The sequence below is a fragment of the Sminthopsis crassicaudata genome, chromosome X, assembly GCF_048593235.1.
Source record: "Sminthopsis crassicaudata isolate SCR6 chromosome X, ASM4859323v1, whole genome shotgun sequence".
NCBI classification, from domain to species: Eukaryota; Metazoa; Chordata; class Mammalia; order Dasyuromorphia; family Dasyuridae; genus Sminthopsis; species Sminthopsis crassicaudata.
The window spans coordinates 23,236,082-23,261,170 of NC_133623.1; the positions used below are offsets into that span (position 1 = coordinate 23,236,082).

The window sequence follows — 25,089 nt, forward strand, 5'->3', positions numbered from 1 at the left end:
TACTGTTCCAAGATACCCCAAAGATCATGTCAGAAAGGATACTGTGTTGCTATGTCATTGATCAGATGAGCCTTGCTCACATTTGGAATTTATGAAATGAGAATAAACAATAATATCAGTTGTGGTTTTTAAAAAGTTTTATAACCATTATACTCTTCAAAATGTCCTGTTACATACAACTTGTGAATTCTTACCCTTGTTCTTGGAAGGCATCTACATAGATAATGTAGCAACTATTTTATGGTGGCAGAAAATGAGTCTTCCTTCCCCAATCTTTGTAATTTAGTTCTACCATCTGCTAATGTTCCTTACAGTCTTGGAAACTAAAATGACATACGGTTTTTTGGGGCTCTGTTCTTCATTTGTGACAGTTTAATAATAACAAATAATAAAACAAGATCCACCTGCTTTAAACAAGGTGGGTACTCTCAAAGCTAAAACTTGGGAGCCTGATCCGGGGATGAGATGACAAAAATGTCATTTGGCTTAAGAGGTAGTTTGGTAGAGTAGATAGTGCCCTAGTTCTGGAATCAGAAGATGCCAGTGGTCCAGGTGAATGGAAATGAGGATGGAATTGTCTGGGGGATAGACAAATGTGAGAGAAATTACCACAGAATTTGCAGGTGTTGATGATGGATTGGATGTAGGAAGTGAGGGACAGAAAAGCAACAAAGATTCTGATGTTGTATGTCTCAGTTATTAAGAAGATGGTAGTAATATGGACAGAGACAGAGAAGTTAAAAGAAGTAGGTTTTATAAAAATAGAGAAGTTAGAAGAAGTAGGTTTTGTAGAAAATACTTAAGTTCTCTTTTGGATATAGTGCATTTTGAAATACTGGTAAGACACATGTTGAGGTAGCTTGAGAAGCACTAGAAACTGACACTTAGAATTCTGGGAGGAAGGAACTAAGGAAGAGTCTAAGGAAGGTAACTACTAATAACAGGTGAGAGCAAGAGCCAAGACCAGCAATCATGTGCTGAGAAAAATGAAGGCTGAAACATTTAATAAGTGTTTATTGTGTGCCAGGCATTGTGCTAAACCTGGGAGACACAAATATAAGCAGAAGAAAAGTCAATCACTGTCCTCAAGGAGTTTACATTCTAATAGAAAAGGCCAACAAATATAGGGGATCTAGTGGAGTGTGGCGTATGCATTATAGCATAGCTTGGGAATGGTTGAGAAGGGACATGGAGGCCTGGTTCCTGGCAAGACAGGACAAAAAGCTTACCTATTTGGGTCTGGGGCTCCTGAACTGAGTCCAGTGGATTGAGACTGTTCTCTTTAAAGCCAAAGGATAGTACTAACTGTATATCTCAGAAGAAAGACATTATGGAGCCTGTTACTTGTGCTGTGAATCTCAAACCAAATAGGAAGAGCTCATTTGTTATTTACCATTGGCTCCTATCAGATGCATACTATAGAAGGTAGAATTGCTTGAGGGAACATTATGTACCCAAGATATCCAGATAGCCATTTGGAAAGGATCTTGCTTTCTCTAGAATCAGGGGACAAGAGAATGAGACTGTCTAGTCTTGGGCAGGAAGAAGAGGGAAACTAGGAAATGAAATCAGGATCATCTCATAATCTGGACAAAGTTGGGTTCTGATTATATAACTAGGAATAATCTGGGTGTTGTTTGTCCCCCACTGTGGATATCCTATTGTATATGAGAGCAGAGGAAAACCTAGGGCAGATTGGCGTTCCCAACTCTGAAGCTTCAAGATACTTCTTCTCTTTCATCACCTTTCAGATTACATCAGTGAGGGTGGTAGGATGGATCAGAAGGAAGCTTCTGATTGAGAGAAACCCTCGGTGCTGTGTTAGACTCAGTGGCACAGGGTGAAAAGAGTGTCTCTTCTCTTCTGTGACCTGAGACCTGATCATTTCCTCTTTCTTTCATAAAGTCCAATAGATTTGAGGCATTTTGAAGAGTTGCGATTTTGAAGTGAGAAAACAACATTTCTTTTTAATATAAGAGAGGAAAACTAAAGAGTTTTTATTTCTTTTCTTAAGGGAGAAATGTCGCACAGAAAAAATACATACTTTGAGAACTGGAGTAGAAAATGAATGCAAAGGGCACAGAATGAGGATGGAGACAACCAAAGTCCAAGGGAAATGGCCAACATTTAAGGTAAGTTTCTGTTTCCTTGTTTTTGTTTTTTCCTTGTCAAAGTGCTACTCAAAAGGAGAACTACAGTGAAGAGGCCAAATTGTCCCCTTTGGACTTCAGGAAGAGCTAAGGAAATCACACAGACAGGTTCAAAGTGGCCTATGCCAGTAATAAGTCCAATACACATAAATTCAGCACCTACACCTGTGGGCAGCCCTGCCTAGTTCAGTCAGCATTTACTTCCCTATGTTTTCCCATGCTTTCTAGTCATCTGTGCTTGGTCAATTAAATTTGAATCTAGCTTAAAAACAAACCAAACCAAATCCTGTATGTATTCAGGGGAAAAATGAAAAATGGATTTTCCTGCAGATTCAGACAAGATATTTGTTAAGAAGTTACTATGTAGGGGCAGCTAGGTGGCGCAGTAGATAGAGCACCAGCCTTGAATTCAGGAGGACCCGAGTTCAAATCTGGTCTCAGACACTTAACACTTCCTAGCTGTGTGATCCTGGGCAAGTCACTTAACCCCTACCTAAAAAAAAAAAAAAAAAAAAAAAAAAAAAAAAAGAAGAAGAAGTTACTATGTGTGGGGCAGCTAGGTGGCGCAGAGCATCAGCTTTGAAGTCAAGAGGACCAGAGTTCAAATATGACCTCAGCCACTTAACACTTCCTGCCCCTGTAATCCAGGGCAAGTCACTTAACCCCAATGGAATAATGACATAAACCATAATATCTGGTTTTAAAAGAGAATCGTAAACAAGTCTGATTCTGTCTGGGACTGTGAGGAAGGGTGAGACTGGAAGGACAGGTTACAGAAATATTTCCTGTAAGATTCAGTGTGGGCATATATTGTATCTAGGTTGTATTGTAACACATGTAAAATGTATGGGATTGCCTGCCATCGGGGGGAGGGAGTGGAAGGAGGGGGGAATAATTTGGAAAAATGAATTAAAAAAAAAGATTCAGTGTGGGGTTGGGCTCAGACTGAAGGAGAGAGAAAGAACAAAAGGAGTGGGTTAGAATAAAGCTTCTTAAATTGTGGGGTGGCTGCTCAGATGGGGTTGTATAACTGAATGTGAAGGTTGTGAAATTATGATTTCTTTTCAGTCAATGTTTGATTTGTAAACCTATTTTTATATACCTATATACCTGGGGTTGCATAAAAACTTTTTGGGCGAGAAAGGGTCACGAGTAGAAAAAGTTTAGGTAGCCCTGGGTGACAATAGCCTCCCCCCACTCTTGCTGTTCAGTGGCTCTATTCTCAAGAAAATATTGCTGGAAAATGGGATCATTTGTATTTGTGTGGGAAGATTCTCCAAAGCTCTCTTGGTAGGAGCATTTGTTAGCCTCCTTTCCTTTGCCTGTTTGCACTCATTTGATGTATGCTCTAGGGAACAGGTAGTCAAAAGCCCCCAAAGTCACAGGGTACAGAGAGATTTAGGGTTGGGAAAGGTGATCGAGGTACCTTCCAGCAAACTTCTTCCCTTCTCTGCCATCCAGGGAATTGCATTATTACCCTTTCTCCACTGTGAGAAAGACATCACCTACATAAGAAAGAAAGGGTTGTGTAGGGCATTGGATTTGGGAATGTAGCGACCTGAGGTCTGCCCACAGAATGTCACCTGTTATCTGGCCCACCTCAGATCCAAAAGCAATTTCCTTTCCAACATTCCCAGTGAGTGGTGAAGGAGCCTCAGCTGAAAGCCCTTCACTTTATGATCTCTAGAGGGGACAGCTCTCCTGTCTGTAAAAGTTTTCCTTGTAGCAAGCCTAAATGTGCCTCTATATTTTCTGTCTTCTGCTCCTTCTCTTCCCTGGGGATTAAGCAAAACAAATCACACCCTTCCCCTCAGATGCTGGTAAGCAGACCATACCTCTTTCTTTAGGTTTCTTTATGGGGAGGAGGCCTAGTTCCATGGAGGCCTTAGGTTTGCATGATGGTCAGAATTGGGGTACACGGGGGTATATGGGTGTCACAGTGGGGAGGGCCCAGCTAACCATCAGCAGAAGAGGAAGACCCATTTTAGCTTTGTTGTACTGCCCATGTCAAGTCTTCCATGGTTCCTTAATTGTAACTGCCTGCTGTGTGTAACTGTCATGGGGAGTCTGTATATTTGAAGAGAGAGCATGTCACATCACTAAAAATATTTAAATGAAGGAGAATAAGTGCTTTAAAGAAGACAAAGTTACGTCTCTATTGTGAAAGTGGTTTTTTTTCCTTTATAAACCTACATGCAAATAGTCATCTCCCTGTGGCACAGGCTATTTTCTCTTTAATACAGATGCTCAAGAAATGTAAATTTCCCACTTAAATAAGAATCGTACGAAGCTACCAGGGGAGAATAATGAGCCCCACATTGTACCACCCCAGCCATGATGAATCCCATGGCTCCTTGGTTACAGCCAAAAAGGGGGGGGGATGGATAGGGGAAGATCTAAGCACATATGGATTTCTTTGGCTTTAAGCAACTAATCTTAACTGGGAAAACGTGTCACATACGGCATTGGATCGGCAACAGGAAATATTAACCTGAAGAACAGCCAGGTACCTGGTATGGTCAGGTGGCACGAATAGTTATTCCCAGTTTTTATTTGGAGATGAAAAATCCCCCATCCATGAGACCTTTGTGCTTCACATCCTCATGGTGTCCAATCTAAATGAAGCATTTGTAAATGCTCCAGGGATTAGGCCAGCATTTTACTTGCCAAGGGTTAGGAGGTAAATGCTCTAAGAATATCCTAATGTGAAGATTTTGAAGGGCTTACAGTAGTGAAGGTCATGTTCTTTTTTCTGCTGCTGGGGCTTCTTTGAAGAGAAACCAAACAATTCTGGGGAACTTTCTGGGGAACACTCCATCGTAATATCAAAGGCTTTGTGGAATTAGAGAATCTCAGAATTAGAAGGAGCCCTTTTCCTCCCCTCACCTTGACTTGCAAAATGCTTTAGATATCTTATCTCTTTGAACCTCATAATATACTGAAATAGGTACTAGTAAACTGTTTCTACTCGTAGCCCCTTTTGTACAGATAAAGAAACTTTAGGATGTTGCCTAGGGCCATATATCTAGTTAGTGTCTGAAGCTGTACCTACAAGTCCCAAAAACCATCCCACACTCTCTCTCAGTAGGTCCTTCATTTTAAGCCATTCATTCCCCTATGTCATGTTTAATTGATACAGCCCTGGGCTGAAGACCTCAGCTCCATGTGTGACCTGAGGCTAATCACTTAATCTCTGTTTGCCTCAGTTTCCTTACCTGCAAAATTGGATTAATAACAACACCTATCTTTCAGGGTCTTTATGGGCACAGTGCCAACTAAGTAGATGGTGCTTAATAATTATTCCCTTCTGTGTGGTTAGTTGTCATTCAGCATCTCCTTGTGTCCTAATCTCATATGGTATCTTAAATGGTAGCAAAACAAAAACCAACTGTCCAATGACAGAAAAATGGCAGCATCTAGGAGAAAATATACAGGGCATATGGCTGAGGTCATCTCTTAACATTATTTGCAGTATACCCCATGCAGAGGCTCCCACCTCCACAGTGGGTGGGGGAGGGGACAGGGAAAAGGGAGGAAAAGAGATGGGAAAGGAAGCGGAAGGAAATGGAAGGAGGAGGGGCTACTAGAAGGGAGAGGGGGCAAGGGAAAGTACGTTTTCTCAACTCCTCTCTGAGCCTAAGTTTGGTCATTGTACTTGTGCATTGTTTTGTTTCTTCTTTTTGTTGCTCTTTCTGTCAACATTATAAATCATTTCATATATTGTTTTCCTGGCCCTGCCATTTCATGTTACAATGTTTCATGTGCATCTTTACATGCTCCTCTGGAGTCTTCACATTTATTATTTTTATGGTATGGTAATACTTCCTTATATTAATATATGAGTTTGTTTAAACATTCACTAATTAACAGGGGTCTACTTTGTTTCCAATCCTTTGCTTCCATAAAAGTGTTGCTGTGAAGAAAAGCCTCTTGAAACAAACTGTAAAAATAACACACATGCAATTGCATTATTAAAAATTTAACACTGACCATCAGTACAGTCAACTAAACTAGATCAGCGCTTCTTAAACTGTTTCTACTCTCAGGCCCTTTTTGCCCAAGAAACTTACATGGATCCCAGGTATAGAAGTATATAAAATAAGAAGAAGAAACCATGATTTTGTGATCCCCACATTCAGTGACAAGACCTCATATGGGTTTGTGTTCTTTGCTTTGGTCTAGAGTATTCTTGTAATTTTTCATTCAGCGTGGTAGAGTAGAAAGAGCACTGGATTTTGCTTGTCAGGACTTGGGTTCAAATGTCACCTCTGTTCCATCGAGGATGTTAAGACTTGATAGCTTCTGAGGTTCTTTCTCTCTCTGTATCAGAGATCCTCATATCTCTCGAATCTCCATCAGGATTCTTTTTTTCCTTCCTTCTCCCTTCATCCCCAGTCAGAGTTAGTGGGCACTCTGTTCTACTTCTGATGCTTTTTTCACTTGGTATTAATTTATAAGGGTCTTTCCAGATTTCCTTGTATTCCTTACATCTGTTGGGCTTCATTATGGAAGACTGTTCCATTCCATGAATGTACTACAATTTATTTAACGTATCTCCTGTTGTTAGACAATTAAGTTGCCTATTTTTTGAAATTACATATAATGTTTCCAAATAATATTTTTATTGTTTTTAATAATATTTAAAGGTGCTATCCCCCAATGGAAATATTGAATAAAAGGATATGGTTATTTTTATAACTTTTCTGCACATGGTTAGGTCACTCTCCAAAAAGAGGCTATACATTTGTAATTCCACTAATAATGAGTGGTTCCACCTTTGTCCCCATAACACTGCCTGTAATGAGTTTCATTGTTTTTTATTCTTTTCACCAATTTGATGAGTGCAAAGTTTTGCTTTGTAGTTATTTTAATTGTCATCTTTTTGATTATTAGTCAGGATGAGCATTTTTAATTGATTAGTAGCAGTTTGTTTTCTTCTTTGGAAAAAATGTCTGTTCAGATCTTTTGACCATTAACTGTGGCAGAATGAGAATTATAGAACACCCTTCTGTGTTGTTGTTCTTCAGTTATGTCTCTTGGTCCCTTTCATCAAAAGCAACCATTTCGGTAACACAGCAGGGCTTGACTGGACTAATTAATCAGTTCTGTTAAACAGTCAGCTTAAATTGGGTTTTATCCTGGGGTCTGGGTCATTTCAAAGTTTTGCCAAGTTCCTCTAGAATCTTCCCTTGAATTGAATGATGAAGATTGGAATTTGATGAAGCACAGATGTTAGCTTCTGGGTTTTGATTATTGAATCAGTGATTTCACTCAGATATGGACTTCAGATCATTGCAGGGTACATGGTGAGAGTGCTCTAAAAAGAATTCAGAGCCTTTTTAGAATGGGAGTAACTTCAGCATTACAATATCCTGACTTCATTCTAATCAGACTTTTGTGAGAGGCAACATTGGAGAGTTGTGACTGAGAGCTGTCTTCAGAGCTTAGGAAGACCTGGGTGCAAGTCTTGCCCCTGATACAGCCTGGCTTTGTTACCTTGGCAAAGGCATTTGATCTCTTAGTGCTCTAGGTAACGCTCTTCCACTTTCAGGTTCAGGGAAGGGGCTAATCTAATCTGGGTGGAGAGTTTCTCCATTTGGGCGTTTCTTGTGCCAGTAAGATCCCAGGATATGTGACAAGGTCAGGTGTTAGTAAGAAACAAGTTGCCATTTGCCCTCAGATCTGGCACATGCAGATCTATTATAGAACCATCAATACTGGTGACCAGATGACTCAACCTTTCAAAGAAGCATATTTTTAGGGATCCACTTGCGGAATATTGTTACCTTAATGGCTGAGGAATATTTTGGCAAATTCTTGCCCTTCTGTAATCACAAAAGTTCACAAACAAGCCTGGACACACCATTTCCACATCACTGATAAATTTGGACCATATTGGAAATAACTCCATTTACTAAGATATGTCATGAACTAAGAAGGTGCTGTGAAAAGCATGCTGCCTTTGACTTACTATTAGGATGGTTTTTTCCTCCTCTCTCTCTCTCTCTCTCTCTCTCTCTCTCTCTCTCTCTCTCTCTCTCTCTCTCTCTCTCCTTGTTTTGTCTCGTTCTCTATCTTTCATTTTGTATCTCACTGTCTTTATCTATCTGTCTCTGTGTATGTTTGTCTGTCTCTCTGTGTGTATCTCTTTTTGTCTATTTCTGTCTCACTGTGTCTTTCTGCCTCTGTCTCTCACTGCTTTCTCTGTTTCTTTCTCTCGCTCTTTGTCTGTCTCTCACTGTCCCTCTGTGTTTTTCCTCTGTGTTTCTCTCTCTCTCTCTCTCTCTCTCTCTCTCTCTCTCTCTCTCTCTCTCTCTCTCTCTCTCTCTCTTCTTGTTTTGTCTCTTTCTCTATCTTTCATTTTGTGTCTCACTGTCTTTATCTATCTGTCTCTGTGTATGTTTGTCTGTCTGTGTGTATCTCTCTCTTTTTGTCTATTTCTGTCTCACTGTGTCTTTCTGCCTCTGTCTCTCACTGCTTTCTCTGTTTCTTTCTCTGGCTCTTTGTCTGTCTCTCACTGTCCCTCTGTGTTTTTCCTCTGTGTTTCTGTGTCTTGGTCTCGGTCTCTGTCTCTTTCTCTTTCTCTCTGAGCTCTTTGGTGTAAGAGAACTTGCATTGTTATAATACTGTAACCTTTTCAGTGCAGCATGCCTTCCATAATACCTTTTTGTTCACGGCACATCTTAATAAATGAAGTTCTGCATGTGCCAAATCTAAGGGTAAAATCTAATGGGGAGGTAATGTGCAAACAGTATGTATAAGCAAGGTATAGACAGGAGGAATTAGAATGACTGGAGGTGTCTGCCATTATTAGTATAAATGTCATTTGTCATTTCTTGCCAAAACACAGACCTCAACTTCTGTAAAATTTACTTCCTCCAGGGTATATTCTCAGGTACCAGCATAGTTTTTCTCCATGTAGCTCTCCTGCCCAACTCCTGTTATAATGACTTGTCTATAAATATCCCCGCTGATTAAATGTTTGGTTATTAAGTCCTTTTGTGACTGTGTTCCTTGAGGACAGGACCTATGTCCATCTTTAGTCTGTAACTCAACTACTTTTTGCAGTTCTGTACTCATATCCTTATAGCTTCCTGCCAGCCTGCTTGCCCTGTAGCCCCTGAATTGACAGGCTCCCTCAGATGATACCAACCTGCAAAAGCTCGCTGTCCCATTAGAAAACTTTTCTTATTTTCCCCACCAGAATGGAAAGGGATGCAGGTGGAACAACTGGGCCTGGGTCACTGGAACTTTTCATCACTGGGTCCTCTCATTATATTTAGCCCAATTGTTCTCTTTTAAAGGTGATGTTGTCTTTTGACCTCAGGTTCAAATCAGCAATTAACTGCTTGTGGTAGCAGCAGAGAAGGTCTAAGAGTAGCATTTTTGGAGAGAACAGCAGGAAGGGAATTCAGTATGGCAGCTTCAGGCACAGAGGATGAAAAGTCAACCCCAAAACCCAAAGTTAGTTCTTCATTTTGTCAATCGATCCAAATGCTCCTTCTCGTTGTTGGAAAAGGAGTGTATAAATATTTCCTCAGTCTGATGAAGAGAAGTTAGGAGAGTATGGATATGAAGCAGGAGATCCTGGATTTTCCCCCTCCCCAGCCCACGTCCTCCTCTCTAAAACGAGGGGGACCTTCCAGCTCTGGCATCCTGTTGTGCACTTTGGGAGGTCCAGTGGGCGTGCAAGGGCTGGCCGAGATTCAGAGTTCACTTTCATCTCAGGATATTTTTCAACTCCTCCAGGACTTTTTCAGCACATGTATTATTCACTTGATTCCTTTGAGGCTTCCAAAGGAGAAGAGACATTTCCATTGTTATTTTTTCCCCTGCCTTTTCTTAAGTGACACATTATTCTGGTCTGTGGTCTTTGTTAGAAAGCATGAGAAGGTTGTGAAAGGATGGTTCTGTCAGTAAAGGGGACTACCAGTAGACTTCTCTGACGACATGAAGTTTTCTGGAGCTGTGTGTATGTATGTGCTGGGAAGTCTGGGTATACTTCCTTTACTGAACATTATTGCCACTGCCTCATGGGTGGTGATGCTGTGCCTGTATGAGGGGCAGAGTTCAAACTTTGGAGAAGAGAATTTTCTTCTGATTTGCCAGCTTTAAGAGAGTACACATATGGTTTCAGGTTCTCTTCAGGGAGAGGCCTCTAGATGGGGAAGAAACCAGCATGAAGTGAAGGGGGCGCCTCAAGTTGGACTCTGGCTCTCAGCGTAGAGACTTCAGGGAATTTCCCCGTGGGTGAAATTGAGGACCCTCTGGGTAGAGCCCATATGTCTTAGTCCCTGCAGAAAAGCTCATTTACACTATGAATTGTTTGATATAGTCTCATCTATACAACTTCTCTGATTTATGTTTGTTAATAGATTGAATAAATGAGTTGATTTGCTATTCACCATTTGTCTTTCTGTAACTAGCATTTGCTGGGGAAAAGGATCCAGTATTTGGATATGGTTTGGGGTAGCCTGTAAAGGGATTGTGACCAGGAAAAGCAACTTGAAGCTAAAAATCAGTTCCCCATGACCAATAAGATGAGTAGATAGATATGATAGCTTGATATCCCCTCTCTGAAGAGAGCAGAGGGGGCTGACTTCTTGGACTCAAGCTTTTGTTCCAGGCAACGATTCAGAGTTTCCCCTGGAGAGAAATGGGTAAGATGCTAGGTAGATATTCCCTCTTCTCTGGAAACTGAATTGAGAAAAACAACTGTGGACATACACATAATCTACATGTTATACACATACTTTATTCTAGGATATTTTAGCTATTATATATTCTAACTAGGTAGATCTTACACAGATGGATTTTAAAGAGATTCTTGTATTAAGTCTCCAGATTTAATTCAGATATTTATAAAAATTAAGTACATTGATATAAAGGCATTTAATCACAGCTTTCTGATTTTGTAGGAAAATTAACTAGATTAATGGTTACTTGTAGTTATAAAGAATTTATTAGAATTTCTTCTGAAATCTTCAAAATGTCACTTTAAAATCAGCAGAAAAAGGTTGTTACATAAGTTCAGTTAATTATCCATGTAATTATCCATGCAAGATCACAGTTAATGCATTAAATATTTTCTTTGGGCAAATTAGAAAATTATATAAGAAAGAAGCCAAAAAGCAATTGGAGATGCGTGACTGGAGCTCAGGAGAGACAGTGGGGCTGGATATGTAGATTCAAGAGTCATTTGCTTCCAGATGATTAAACTCACTTGATGAAGTCCCTGAGTAAAGGAGCCTAAAGACAGAAGAGAAGGGCCAGCTAGATAGTGCAGGGGATAGAGCAGCAGCCCTGGAGTCAGGAGGACCCGAGTACAAATGCAACCAAACAAACACAAAATTTCTTCCTTCCTTCCTTCCTTCCTTCCTTCCTTCCTTCCTTCCTTCCTTCCTTCCTTCCTTCCTTCCTTCCTTCCTTCCTTCCTTCCTTCCTTCCTTCCTTCCTTCCTTCCTTCCTTCCTTCCTTCCTTCCTTTTCTTATTTTTTTAAAATAATAGAATTGAAGGGCATTGGAAAAACCCTCCTGTAAAAGGTGGGATTTTAACTGGGCCTTGAAGGAAGCCAGGAGATGGAGATAAAGAAGGAAGAGCATTCCAGATCTAGGATGTAGCTAATGACAAATGCTTGGAGATGGAAATTGAAAGAACAAGAAGGCCAGTGTCACTGGCCCACAGAATACATGGGGTGGGGGGAGGGGGAGGTGATCTATCAGGTATTAAAAAACTGGAAAGGTGGAAAGGGCAGATTTTTGAATGACTGAACACCAAATAGGATGTTTGATTCTGGAGGTGATAGGGATCCACTGAAGTTAATTGGAGGAGAGGTTATTGAGACCAACACAATCAGACCTGTATGTCAGGATGATCTCTTTGACAGCTGAGGAGAACATGTCCTGCCATAGAAAGAGATTTTTGGCAGGTAAACCAGTGAGTAGGCTATCACAGTAGTCCATGTGTGAGGTAATGACAACCTCCACCAGGCTGGGGATGGTATCAGAGAAGGAAGGGAGCAAGTGAGATGCAATGAAGTTAAAATCGATAGGCCTTGGCAACACATTGGGTATGGAGGGGGTGAGAAACAGTGAGGTCTTAAAGATGACACCTGTGTTGCAAGTGGGGTGACTGGGACGATGATGGTACCCTCAATGGGAATAGAGGAGTTCGGTGGTGGGGAGGGCTTGGGGATAACGATAATGATTTCAGTTTTGGCTAGATTGAGTTTAAGATGATTACTAGACATCTACTTGACGATGCCTAGTAGCTAGTTTGACATGTGAATCTGGAGGCTAGGAGAGAGGTTGGATCTGAAAATCATCAACCCAGAAGGGATGATTGAATCCATGTGAATCAATTAGAGAAGTACAAAAGTATTGCCTTATCACAGTTGAGGTCATGTAAAATAAATTTGCAATGAACTCATGTCTAATGAGGGTTTTTTATGCTTAGAAGGGAATTAGGTAGCAGGGAAGAGGCCAGAGAAAGAGAAAGGGAGAAATTGCACATCAGAGGGAGGGTTGGGGTGACTGTGATCAAGGGAACAGTCTGCTCAGAAGATTAATGGTTACTTGTAGGTAAATGTAAAAGGGTTAGCCTTGGCAAGGAGAAGGATGAACTTATCATCGACATGAGTAAAGGAGGAGGGAATGAGGATTATGACATATAAACAATAAGAAAAGAGGGAGCTCATGGAGAATGGCCTCGATTTTCTTGCTTAAGGATAGATCAAGTTCTTCACCTGAGCAATTGGAGGAGGAGATAGCGTGGGAGGCTTGAAGAGAGAAGAGGGGGTTTTCGACAGCCTTGTGGAGGAGTGGGATGGGAATCAATTAGGGTAAAAGGAGCAATGGTATTGTCTTGCTATGGAAAAGGTCTAGATAAAATTAGTTAACAGAATTTTGTTGTAGTATCCCAGTTGCAATTTCCTCCAGCTCCATACAGAGGGATGAGTGGGAGAAGCAAAGGAAACAGATGGTGTGTAAGCAAGAAGTTCAGCATCCAGTAATAGAGTCTCATATAATTAATGTGGAAAACGAGCAGGAGATATGGGCTAGAAGAGAATATGATCAAGTAGATTTGGAACTGTTTTAATGGCTGGACTTGGAGTTAGTGTTAATGACTCAGGGTCAGCTTGGAAGGAGGTGAGGTATCTCCTTGGCCCCTTGACCACTTCATGTTTTTATTAGGACTTGGGGAAAGACCGAGAAAGCATTCATGGCAACTCTGCAGACAACCTCTGTCCAGGAGCAATGGCTAACATGCTGGGTGAAAGTCCCATGTGTTCCCAACACGTTGGCTTTCTTGTGATTTTCCCAATCACTTGAATCCCAGGTCTCTGTGTGTGTGTGCACCAGTCCTCCTTGCTTGACATGCCTTTCCCTCTCACTTCTGCCTTAGAAAACCCTTGCTTTTTGTTTTTAAGATTCTACCTTTTTACATCAAGCCTTTCCTGCTTCCCCCACCCAGACCCTATTAATGACCTCCCTCCCTAAATTACCTTGTATTTGTTTTACCTTTATTTTGCAAAGCCAGTGAATGAATGAATGAATGAATGAATGAATGAAAAGATATTTATCAAGTGCCTGCTATCTGTCAGGCACTGTGCTTGGCACTGCAAATCAGAGATTGCTACCTTACTGGTGATTTCATTGATATAGGAAACTTTCTCTAGCAGTGCTGCTTAGCACCCTCTCTGGATTTTAGAGTTGTCTAAAGATTGTGGCCTTTAAAATCACATGGCTCCCTGTGACACATTATATAGGAAGTGAGGCTTGAATTCAATTCTTCCTTTTCAGTTCATTCCAAGCCAATGATTTTTTTGTTCTCAGAACTGCTAGAGTATTTTGTGATCCTCATTTGCTTTATATATGTCTTTGTGTGTGTGTGTGTGTGTGTGTGTGTGTGTGTGTGTGTGTGTGCATTATCACCCCCTAAGCCAAGAAAAGTGCTTGGTACATAGTGGAACACCAGCAAGCAGTAGACTAAGTATGTCATCATAAAAACCCTGCTGAACAGTTAAGAGGCAGATGTTTGGAACATAGGGTCACTGAGTGGTGAATATTTTATTCTAGAAACTTCTTAATGATGTACAACTTTATGGGCAGACAGCCAGAAAGACAAGAGGAAAAAGTGCTTTTTAAATGTTGATTTTGGTAGCCCTATTCATGCGTAAGTGTGGATAAGGAACATCTGTGAATTTTCACTGACTTATATAGCTCCTAGTCAGGGGGTGTTAGAACTCAAGCAGAAGTTGAGTAGGTAGAGATTTTTCTCAACATTTTGCATTTGATGAATAAATGTTATTTTGGTTTTATTTAAATAAGAGTTTGAAGTAACAGTATAAGAGATAATAAAGAAATGCGTATAATTATGGAAAACTTGGTTTTAATAATGTGAATCTTAATATACCTTCTTGAATTCTGGGATCATTGACTCAGATTTAGAGCAAAGAGAAATGTCAGAGGTTGTTTAGTCTAATCTCTTTATTTTGCATGAATGGGCATAAAAGACTTTATACAAGGGGTACAAATACAGCCACAAAGAAAATCCTTGCCCTCATTGATACTTACATTGTAATGGGGGAAATGACACAGGAAGGGGAGAGATGGCCAAAGAGGAGCGGTTTGATTGTCAAGTTACAGGAGTTGTGAGTGGGGCCATGGGTATAGGCACGTCCCATTCAGGAGCAATGTCAAAATTGATTTGGTTGTGGCTTGTGGTTCCAGAACTGGAGGGAGGGCCAGGAAAGTAAAGCTTTGTGTTGGGATTGAGGAAGTAGTATGAGATCAGAGAGTGAAGTAAAACATGGGTGAGGGTGTTAGGTGAGCAGCAGTCCTTTGGAGAATAGGGAAGACTTGAAAATGAAAATCACTCCAATGACTATGGAGAGCAACATGGTCAAAGGATCATAGATCTGGAGCTAGACCTCAGACATCTTGCAGTCTGTCTGATGCAGGGCCATCAAGCCCCTGTCCAATATGGAAGCAATTGGCTCCAGTGGGCAACACAACTAATATGGAAAGATGCTTCTTGGGAAGGAGAAGAGAAATCCAAATGTATTTGCTAAGCTCCTACTATGTGTCAGGTGTTGTGCATACAAAGACAACATTGACAAATGGCCCAGTCTTGGCCCGGATGGGAATATGTACTTGTTGAAGAAAAGCTTGTTTCAGCCTTGTTAAGGTCCAAGACATCCTGTTCATATTACTGTGTTCTCTCAGAAGAAATAACAGGGCGAGTAACTTCCCAATGCCAATGTGTATACTTTGGAGAGCTGTGTCAATGGGAGCCAGTCAGCAATGTAGACAGGAATGTAACTGGTCAAGGAATTGATAACTTTGAACTTGTGGTATGAAAAATTGGGGCCTCACTTGCTTAGACACTTCTTTTCAGTTGCTAGATTTACCTTTAAAGAAAAAAAACTGTACCTTTTTAGAAAGTCAGAAATCTCAATTAAAAAAAAGAAAAACAAGTGAAGAAATTGAGGTAGGCTGGAGCCAGGAAGAGATTTTCTCAAGATCACAAAGTAGGTAAATAGAAGAGGTTATTGAACCTGGGTACAAATGCCTCCTTTTTTACCAATTGTGGTTTTGAACAAAAATGAATGTAGCACTCACTTCTTTTAAGTGTATTACCCCAACTTGCCATTAGCACTGGTGAGTGGCTACTGCCTTACGGGTGGCTACTCCTTTGTAGCTCAGGAGCCCCTCACAAGTGTACTTACCTTTCATAATAAGCCAGTGGACAGTATTTTGCTCAAAAAAAAAAGGCATTTACTGAGAGGATCTCATAAGCGCAATAGCTATCAAACATCACCCTCCTAAATCTGGGATTGCCCTCTTCCATAGTTACGTTTGGATGAGTGGGCACATGCGTAAGACTACATCGGCGGTCAGGTGCATGTGTAGGGAACACATGTGGTCAGGGCAGCTCCCAGGTCTCGAAGCATAGGACTCCAATGTTCTTCTAGAGTCCTCAGGAAGCATCTCTGTTAGGGCAGACACTTCAGGTGTGCTTATCTCTACAACTCTACTCTAAATTGCCAGGGCTAGATGTCACAGCTTTTTTGCTGCTGAAGGTTTTGTTGCTACACATTGCTTCTTCCCTTGAGTGACTGCCCCTCTGGATGTGTGTCAGTCTGAAGGCACAACTGTGCCTCATACTCTCTGGGACTGAATCTCCAACTGCTCCTTCTCGGTGAATGGCATGGTTGATGGGGGGGAGAGAGAATCCTTCCCTTTCCCCCAAGTGGTAAAGAGCCAGGTTCTTCCCTAACTGTTGACACCTATCTTAACTCTCCTGAACTAGTGAACTCTACATCTTGACTCTCCAATTATCTACAAGACTTGGCTATTGAAAGTCTCCAGAGCCTGTAGCCAATTTTAAATATAGGTAGATAGAGCATTTATTTAGTCCTTACAGTATGCCTAAGTACTGTACCCATTAAGAATACAGATACAATCAAGAAAGATGATCCATTACCTCAGGGAGTTCACTTACTTTCCATGGGGGAAGACAACATGTAAATGGGTACTGAAAATTTGTTGGGGGGAGGAAGGCTGAAGGTCTCCCCTACAAATAAATGAAGAAAAGTTGGTAGAAACCAGAGAGAGGTGAGAATGGGATATTTTCGCCTCTGTTGATCAGGTTTTCTTTCATTCCATCAGGAAAAGGCCTTCACACTTTGTTAAAGTTTTCTAGGTGTACAAGTTTCATTAACACAGTGCTACCTCATCACCTGTGATCACATCCCTTGACTACACTGAACTGCGTGAAGGCAACCGAATCTCCATTTTTTTCCCGTTTAATGACGCTGGAATTTGGGACTAATTCAAGGAAGCCATTTTGAAAGTTTGAAAGATCAAAGCATATTCAAATCAAAGAGAGAACATGAAAGAAAAAGCTCCCGCTTTCTGCAAAGACTATAGTCTTAGAACCAAAAGATTGAGATTGAGATTCACTCCAAGAAAAATACCTTTTACTGTGAAGAACCGTGGCATACTAAATAGTAAGTTAGTGAGAAAGAAAGTTCCTGGGCATTTAGGCCTTCAGATCCCCTATTCAGACCTTGAACTTCTTCACCTTCACTTTACTTATCTCTTCACTTAGCGCCTTGCCCTAGTCTTCTTTTTCATCCCTTGGACTCAGAGAGAAGGAAGGAGACAGCTTTGTACCTCAGAGGATAAAGCTTCTGTTGTCACAACCCACAGCCTAGAAGTGCAGTCCAGAAACTGCAGCTGGAAGTGGGGCCTGCAAAATATGGTAGAATTAGGTTGTGGAGAGTAGATTCATGAAGATAAACTTTGGAAATATACTTCGTCTGCAGTGAGATAGGGGCTAGTGGTAGTTGTGCTTTGTCAAGTGACTCTATCCTTGAAGTCATGAAGACATAATTTATATGGTTGATTACTAATACCTGGAATGGGCTTGGTTAAGGAATTCTATGTTTTATTTGGAAATGGACTGTGTTATTCCCAGGGATTTGAGCCAAATGAAATACTGGATTAATTCAGGTTTGGTTTGGAGAATATTTTGATGTTTGATTTTGGTTCCATAATTTTATAAAATACAAGGTTTAATTCAGATTAAAGCTAATTGACTAGATTGGTACCTTAAAAAACCATGCACTTAGTACTGTTCATGGCCTAGAAAAATATAATTAGTGGTGTGGCTTCATTAGGGGTCAGATTCAGTTCAACAAACATCAATAAAACCCTTGCTTTTTGTGTGCTGTGTTTACGTACCACATAAACAACATCCCTGGCCTTAATGAGCTTCCATTCCTTTGGGGGACACAAGTAATATGGTGAGGATGGAAGAGAGCATTCACAACTGGGAGGAATCAGGAAAGACTTCCAATGGGAAGTCTCACAATTGAGCTTTGAAGGCAGCAAGGATTTCAAAAGTGGGCAGGAAGCATGTTGACATCTTTGGCCAGGAAGATAGCTTGTATTTGAGAGACAGTCATTCTCCAGGGTTTGGGTCATTCCAGGATTCTGGTTTTTGGTTCTCCACACAGATTGTTCTGATTCATTCTAGAAGTTCAGCACACTTTAGCCCTTCAAAGAAATCCATTTATATTTAACTTGTATTTGTTTTGTTTAATATTTAACTGTCTAGAACCTTGTTTGATGGCAAGATCATATATAATGTCTAAAAAGCCAGAGTTGTTGAGCTATACCCTGAATGTACCTGAAGAAAGTTCCCTTAGAAAGAGCTGCCCTAAAGAACTGAAAATTGAGTGGATGCCCATCAGTTGAGGAGTGGTTGAATAAGTTATAGTATATGAATAAAATGAGATATTATTGTTCTATAAGAACCGAGCAGCAGGGTGATTTCAGAGAGGCCAGGAGAGACTTATACGAACTGATGCTAAGTGAAGTGAGTAGAATCAAGAGAACATGGTACACAGTAACAAGAAGATTATGTGATGATCAACTCTGATGGACTTTCAACAATGAGGTGATTCAGGCCAATTCTAATAGTCTTGGGATGGAGAGAGTCCTTCTGCATCCAGAGAAAGGACTATGGGAACTGAGTGTGGATCACAACATAGTATTTTTTACCTTTTTTATTGTTGTTGTTTGCTTGCTTGTTTTATTTCTTTCTCATTTTCCCCCTTTTGATCGTTTTTTTCTTGCACAGCATTTTAAATATGGAAATATGTTTAGAAGGTTTGCATATGTTTAATCTATGTTGGATTGTTTTCTCTCTAGGGGAGGGGTTAGGGTGAGGGAAGGAGAAAAATTTGGAACACAGAGTTTTATGTTGAAAATTATCTTTGCATATATTCTGAAAGATAGAAAGTTATTATTATAACGACAATAACAAAAAAGAGTTGCCCTTCCAGTCCTCTACCTGAAAACAGAGAAGATTCCATTCATGTGAGAAAGAGAGAGCAGTAGGATAGTTCCAGGGGACCCAAGAAGGAGCCATGCCAAGCAGAGGCTGGCTTCCTGAAAAATAAAAAAAGACTAAGAGCAGTGGAATTCAAAACATCCAGATGAATCATCAGATTCTGGGTAACTTAATAACAAGGTGAAATAATAGCTTATTTAAACATGGACCGTCAGCTGACAGAGGGAACCAGATTAGCTGGTTAAGACACAACTCACTGTGAGCAAACCTTTGATTTTCCTTCCTTCCTTCCTTCCTTTCCTTCTTTCTTCCTTTCCTTCCTTCTTCCTTTCCTTCCTTCCTTCCTTCCTTTCCTTCCTTCCTTCCTTCCTTCCTTTCCTTCCTTCCTTCCTTCCTTCCTTTCCTTCCTTCCTTCCTTCCTTCCTTCCTTCCTTCCTTCCTTTCCTTCCTTCCTTCCTTCCTTCCTTCCTTCCTTCCTTCCTTCCTTCCTTCCTTCCTTCCTTCCTTCCTTCCTTCCTTCCTTCCTTCCTTCCTTCCTTCCTTCCTTCCTTCCTTCCTTCCTTCCTTCCTTCCTTCCTTCCTTCCTTCCTTCCTTCCTTCCTTCCTTCCTTCCTTCCTTCCTTCCTTCCTTCCTTCCTTCCTTCCTTCCTTCCTTCCTTCCTTCCTTCCTTCCTTCCTTCCTTCCTTCCTTCCTTCCTTCCTTCCTTCCTTCCTTCCTTCCTTCCTTCCTTCCTTCCTTCCTTCCTTCCTTCCTTCCTTCCTTCCTTCCTTCCTTCCTTCCTTCCTTCCTTCCTTCCTTCCTTCCTTCCTTCCTTCCTTCCTTCCTTCCTTCCTTCCTTCCTTCCTTCCTTCCTTCCTTCCTTCCTTCCTTCCTTCCTTCCTTCCTTCCTTCCTTCCTTCCTTCCTTCCTTCCTTCCTTCCTTCCTTCCTTCCTTCCTTCCTTCCTTCCTTCCTTCCTTTCTTTCTTTTTCTTTCGCCTGTTCCTTGTTCTATCTGCTTCACCACTACGTTTAAAAAGTGAATTAAGAAACCTGCATTTAAAAAGCCTATCTTGGGGGCAGCTAGGTGGCGCAGTGGATAGAGCACCAGCCCAGAATTCAGGAGGACCCGAGTTCAAATCTGATCTCAGACACTTAACATGTCCTAGCTGTGTGACCCTGGGCAAGTCACTTAACGCCTGCCTCAGGGGAAAAAAAAAAAACAACACCTATCTTCTTTTATATATTGGGGAGCATGACCACTCCCCAGGGCTGTTTTCTAGGCCTGAAGCTGTCCTTAGCAATGCTTCAAAGGGGAGCCTCTGAGTGAAACAGAAGCAGCTAGTAGAATTAGAGGGCTAGAAGGTGGTAAAAATGCATTTTGAAGTAAAGTATCCCTTCCAACTATACGCTGGTCAGAACCAAAGGTTAGCTGTGAATCCTTCTCCTCCTCCAAAACTCTCCACAACCACGAGTTCAAATCTACCTTCAGAACTTATTACCTGTGTGACCTCCCTTAGCCTCATTTTATTGATGTGGAAAATTTCCATCTAAGTAAATGAGGATAATAGAACTTCCTTTACATGGTCTGAGGTGATAGGTGTGAAGTGCTTTGCAAACCTGAAAGGGCTATCTACAAGGTAGCTATTATTATTGTTGTGGCTCTTATTATCCACCTGACTTCTGGGCTATTCACTCAGCCACCACAGTCCTCTTTTCTTCCTAGAAATGCTTGCAGTTGCCTTTTGGTTTTTTCATACCACAGTTATTTTCTGATTGCTCTCCTGGAATCCTTCGATCTTTTTACCCATAGTTAAACAAATAAACTGACATCATTCAATAATAAAATGATCAGCAAATATTTCTTAGAGATGGGTCAGATTTCACATGGGGAAGCACAGGGCATTACTTATAGTTAACTATCAAATGAAACCAAATGCTTTTCTTAAGTACCATGCTAACTGCCTTCAACATCATCTGTCCTTTCTAGCCATCTGATATTAAAATGCTAATTATGTCACATGAATTCATTGGTATGCATTTCTAAAGCCTTAAAAAGCAACCGATAATTGAAATAGTGATCTGCAGTAACAAATGCTAATTCTTTTAATTGATTGAAGGTAATTCGTGAAAATTGTGGTGCATTAACCTAGCCATGTAGAAATGATGACATCATGAACATGAGCCCTGCCAGATGGAATTATGAAAGCAGAATAACAATTGAATGATTTCATTCTTATGATCTCATTTCATATTTCACACTTCCGATTCATCTGTACCCACTCCCCAGGTATGTAGAGAAAGTGAATGTGGGAGAAGCACTTGGAAAGCTCTCAGTCTGTCTGAGTCTAGATTTGGAGGTTTCTCTTCAAATTCCACTGCAGACTGGAAGCGGCTTCCTGCTCAGCCCCTGGAAAGTCGCCTGGGTTGGAAGACTGTGTTCGGTGTGGACACACCACTAGCAAGATCACAGAAGGAAATTGGGGTACCCTTAACTAATATTTTTCTGGAGAAAAAAAAAAACAAGACTACTCACTGAACATGGTTAAAGAGTAAGTGATCCTTCCCCTAAATCCCTCCAGTCCCCTGTGAATATGCTGGACCAGGCAGTAGAAAAATTGCTAGACCTAGAATCAGAAGCCTTGAGTTCAAGTGCTGCCTTTAGCCTTAACTGTTTGATCTTGGGTAAGACTTTTAGCCTGTTTGGGGCCTCAGCTTCCTCATCTAAAGATGGGGGTTAGGCGAGATGATCTCTAATGTCCTTTCCAAGTCAAAATCTGAGATCTTCAAATGCCCACTCACCTTCTAACAGGCACTCGAGTCTTTTGGCCCTGCCCTCTCCCTGTCCTGCCCTTTTCAGAATGGAATCTCAGCTGGCGCTTCTATACCACCACTGCAGGAAGCTGAGTGTTCCCTAAGGTCCTTCAGAAGCCTCTCCCTAGTGTTTTTCTGGCTGCCTGCCCAGAAGAAGCCCCCCCGCCCCGGGCCACCCTCAGGGGGGCCAGCCTGTAAAACAAAGCAGGAGCTGTACCTCCGCTTTGGTATCTCACCATCTGCAAGGGAGCTGGGTGCTGGGAGCCAGGCTACAGGGTGACTGTGACCATCTGAAATGACTGCTGGGACAGAAACCTGGGCCTCAACTTCCTGGGGTTTTCCTTTTTGGAACTAGGCCATTGTCCTTTCTTTTTCTTGAAATTTCCACGCAGTGGCTGGGAGCAGCAAACAACACCCCAAAAAGAAGGTGAAAAGAAGCTCTCGCGACCCCACCATCATGTGATAGGCAGAGAAAACAGCCCGCCTGGTTATTTTGGCAAAAAGCAACTGGCTGTGCGCTCTTGGAAAGAAATGGACACAATCAAAATACACAGAAATGACACAGTCTATATATGGCTAGGCCAACACACCCAATACACTCTGTGGTCACTGGTTCCAGTAAGGCAAGGCTCAGGGACAGCTATTGTGGGTCTGAAACGTGAGAAAGATAGGGCAGGCCACAACCCCTTAAATACTCCTTTCCTGCAAGTGAAATTGAAGCTTTTGCAGGAGAAGGGTGCCTCTTTGTCTGATTAATGAGGCTTTCCCCCATGTAGCCATCCAAAGTCTCTCTCCCATTAGACCCCACTTCTAAACTCTGGCTTTGTTTCATGCAATAAAAGCTTTAATATTGTTTTCCCCAACACCGGAAGCTGTAAAGACATGGCTTATATTCATGAAGGCAGCACCTTGCTTTTGAAAGTGCTTAGCCTAGTTTCTGGCCCACTGCCACGCAGACAATGGAGCCATGGGTAGGAGGCAGAGGGAAAGGCTGCTGAGGCTGGGCCCAGACATGATAACATATGTGGCTCTGGATTGCCCACATGAGAGGATTCCGGCCTTATCGCATCTGCTGATTCCTGCTAAGGTACAGTAGTAGAGGAAGGTGAGCCCCTGTGAGGGTATAATGGGACCTGAAATAGATAATGGCAACACAGAACTCACTGATTTTTTTAGGAGTCAGGAGGCAGAATTTCCAAGTCATTCCTTCATCTGTAGAGTCAGAAGGAACAGGAAGACATTTGCTTTCATCTGGGGCCACCTCTGACCAGTTGATTCTGCTCTCTTTTTGACTGGCCAGGCATGCTTTATATTAAGAACAAAGCCTTCACAGCACTTGTTTCACTTTCCTTTCATTTAGCACCCCAAAATGACAGAGGAATGGCGGGTATCCCCCTGTGGTCCTCTCAAGATTCCCATCATTGTACTACTTTGTTATGTTAAATTACCTTCCTTTCCCCTCATGCTCACCCCACCCCACTGAACTTTTAAGACCACAGAAAAGATTAGATGACTCTTCGTCTCAGATAGGTTATTGAAGATGATTGACAATAATCGATAGCCCTCCGAAATTGAGGGCTGGAGGTGAGGTGGAGACTGAAGAGAAATACCATTACACATTTCCAAGTGGTTTGATTAGCTGGGATGAGGCATTTCTGTTTATGCTATAATTCACTCTGCCAGCTGTCTCCAAACTGCAGAATGGGAGGATTAATAAAGGGCATCATTGAGTGCTTTTTCTGACAAAATAAACAGAAGTTCCTAGAAATCATCACGTCTGTATATCTTTGAGCAATATTGTCTACTTTTCATTAAAATTGCCCCATTGCACATGATGAAATAAGCATAAGGAGACTCTGTGCCGATACCTACGGTCACCAGATACAAGGCTGACTGTCGCATTTATCTACTCACATTTATGTTCAACTTTATTCCAAGAAGCATACTCTGTGTGTGTGTGTGTGTGTGTGTGTGTGTGTGTGTGTGTGTATGTGTATGTATATGAGTGTGTGTGCAGGTGTATACAAGCGTATATGTGTAATGCACATGCATGCTTGTGCAAGTATATGTGAATGTGTTTGTTTCCTGGAATATGCCACCCATGGGACTCTTAAAATGTGTGTGACAGACCTACTCTACTAAATATGGGCTGTGTCCTGCTCCATGATTTGCCTACTAGATTTCTCCCCCTAGTGGCAACAAAACGGAGAGTGTGTGGACCTGAAGTTGAGGCATGAGGGACAGATGAGACCTGGAGCATGGAAATAGATAAGACAAGTGTCCCCCCCTTCATCTATTCAAGAAATCTTACTTAGGGGTCTATTACATGCAAAGCACTATGATGGACTTTGGGAAGGAAGAGACTTTAGAGAGAATACAGTCCACACTTTGGGTCTCAGTTTCTTCATCTAGAAAATGAAAAAGTTGAACCTTATGGCCTCTCCAACCTCTCAAACTCTGAGCCTAGAAGAAAGAATTTGGGGCTTAGAGTCAGTAGAGTTCTATATGTGACCCTGCAACTCTCCTAGGCCCTAGTCTTGCATCACCACCTAATTATCAGATATTTTGAATTGGATGTACCCTAGGACAACATGTCCAAAGCAGAACTCATTATCTACCTCTGAAATGGATCTTTCTTCCAAACTTCCCAATTTCTGGTCGACCTACCACAATTCTCCTCACCATTCTTCCTCACCTCCAGATCCCATCAGTTGTCAAATCTTGTGGATTATAACCTTCAAAGCGCCTTTCAATACATCCCTTGCTCTCTATTTAGGTGACCACCATACTTCAGGTTCTCATCATGCTTGATATCCCATTCTTCCTTCACACAGTTGCCAAAATGACTTTCCTAAAGTACTGGTCTGATTATGTGACTCTCCTATTCAATAAACTCCATGGCTCCTTATTACCTCTAGGACTAAATAAAAAGTCTTTGGTTTGGTATTCCCCTCCTCCATATCCTGAACTCACTCTATCTTTGCAGCTTCATTAGCCTTCCCTTCACTCATTCCACAATCCTTCCAGACTGATATTCTTGTTGTTCCTTATGTCTGATATTCCATCTCTTATGCCTTCTCTCATTGTCTTTTCCACATCATCAATGCATAATATGTGTTTTCATCCTTGTTGGTTGTTTGGTCATTAATTTAGATAGGTTTTGTAATTTCTTTAGTGAAGTCCAAAGCACATCATTCTCATGGGAAAGCTACTAGTACTTCTGCTTATTATTATTATTATTATTATTATTACTACTCCACTTTTTCCTCCTCCTGCTTCTCCT

General features: G+C 41.4%; 1 long non-coding RNA gene across 4 annotated transcripts in view; it reads left to right on the top strand.

Annotated features, from left to right (window-relative positions):
- The window catches only part of LOC141548256 (uncharacterized), a 416,517-nt gene that overhangs the window by 265,405 nt on the left and 126,023 nt on the right, over positions 1 to 25,089 (top strand). For all 4 annotated transcript variants that reach the window (XR_012483868.1, XR_012483867.1, XR_012483869.1 and 1 more), the window contains one exon: positions 2,015 to 2,132. This is a non-coding gene — a long non-coding RNA (uncharacterized LOC141548256). The remainder of the gene's footprint in view (positions 1 to 2,014; positions 2,133 to 25,089) is intronic.